The following is a 2072-nucleotide window of genomic DNA, read 5'->3' as shown; positions in this document are numbered from 1 at the left end:
TTTTTGCCTGTCTGGGAAAGTCTTTATTCTGAATGACAGCCTTGCTGGATAAAGGATTCTTGGCTGCATATTTTTTTCTTATTTAGCACATTGAATATTTCCTGCCACTTCCTTCTAGTCTGCTAAGTTTCAGTGAACAGGTCTGCCACTAACCTTATGTGACTGTCCTTGTAGGTTAAGAACACTTTGTCTCTTGCTGCTTTCAGAATTCTCTTTTTATCCTTGTATTTTTGCAAGTTTCACCATGATATGTTAGAGTTGACCTGTTTATGTTGATTTTGAAGGGGGTTCTCTGTGCCTCCTGGACTTGGATACCTGTTTCCTTCCCCAGATTACAGAAGTTCTCAGCTATAATTTGCTTAAATATACCTTCTGCCCCCTTTTCTCACTCTTCTTATTCTGGGACTCCTATGATACAGATACTGTTTAGTCATGGAATCCTTTGTTCTCTAATTCCCCCCCTCGTGATCTAAAAATTCCCTTCCCTCTTTTTTTCAGCTTCATTATTTCGCATAATTTTATCTTCTATTTCACCTATTCTCTCCTCTGCTTCTTCAATCCTCACTGTCACTGTATTCAGTTTATTTTGCATCTCAGCTATAGCATTTTTTTTTTTAAATTAATCCTGATTAGTTCTTAAGACTTTGCCCTTTGCAGCAAGGGTTTCTCTGGTGTTTTCTTTGCTTTTATCAAGCCCAGCTATTAGTCTTATGACTATTGTTCTACATTCTTGTTTAGATATATTGTTTATATCTGTCTTGAGCAAGTCTCTGGCTGTAATACTTTCTTGACCTTTCTTTTGGGAAGAATTCCTCCGTCTTGTTATTTTGGGTGAGTTTCTGTCTTTTGTGTGTTTTGAAAGCTTATTATGTTTCCTGTACCTGAGAGTTATCCTATATTTAAAAAGGGTCATACAATGTCCAGGGACTGGTACTTCAGCAAGTGTTTCTGGTGTGTGCTGATGCACTCTGCTGTTGCATTTGGCTGCTGTACCCTACTGGTCAGTCCTCTGCAGAGCTCCTCCTTGCTTGCAGATGTAGAGTGTTGGGAAAACCTGATCCCCTTAAAAATGAAAAAGGAAAGGGGAGAAAAGAAAACCAAAAAAAGAATAAAAAATGATAAGGTTGATTCCAGGGTAAAATAAAGGAAAAAAGAGAATAAAAAAAAGCAGAGGAGAAAAGAAGGACAAAGAATAGAATAAAAAAGCCTGATCAAATATATATATGTATATATATACACTTATATATTATTATGTAATAATAATTATTATATATAGTAATAAATGACAAAAACAAATCAGAAACTATGAGCCTGATTCCAAAGGATAAAAAGAAGAGGGAGGAAAAAAAGAAAAGAAAAAGAGTTGTCTATTGGTGCCTGAGGGGTAGTGGCTGTGCTAGTCTGGAGGAGAGGGTAGCTGCATTTGGTCAGTCAGTCTTGCTCCAATAAATAAGCAGTTTTCAGGCACGGAGAGGCAGCATTTAGTGTAAGCATGTCCTGCCTCCACTGATGGCCACTGTACTGCTCTCTGAAGTCCCACAATGTTGGTGTTGGGGGAATAATGGCATCACCCCAATCTCTCCTCCCTCGTGGGGATCTCAACCCACACTGTTCAGGCAGCCCTCACAGAATAATGAGGGCAGTCAGCTTGCCCTGCACCACAGTTCTCCTGTGCCTTCTCCTTGGTGTGTGGCTGGGATCCAAAACCAGTCTTAAAGGACCCTACGTGGTGCAGATCCACTCCTCCTCTCTGGAATAGAGCCTCTCTACTGCTGATATAAGGCCTTTGGTTGGCACTTACAAGGTCTTTTGTTTTGGGGGAGGCCATAAACCCTCTTCCCAAAGTGCTCCAGGAAAGGGACTTTTCTCTCCCAGTGTGCCCCAGAGATTGCTACAATACGCTATGCACTCAGGGGCCAGCTCTCTCCTCCCCAGGAATGTGTGCCAAGGTTCTGCTCCAGAGAAAGTTGCAAACTTCCAAAACCTTAGAGTTTCAGTTCCAAAGGCTGTTTGCAAAAAAAGAATTGGGACACTCAGTATTTCTTGCTCCCCAGTCCCTGGTCCAGAGAGGT

This window comes from Crocuta crocuta, unplaced genomic scaffold (genome assembly GCF_008692635.1).
Source record: "Crocuta crocuta isolate KB4526 unplaced genomic scaffold, BGI_CrCroc_1.0 scaffold58, whole genome shotgun sequence".
In the NCBI taxonomy this organism is placed as follows: Eukaryota; Metazoa; Chordata; class Mammalia; order Carnivora; family Hyaenidae; genus Crocuta; species Crocuta crocuta.
The sequence above is the reverse complement of the archived record's forward strand: the minus strand, read 5'-3'. Positions refer to the sequence as shown.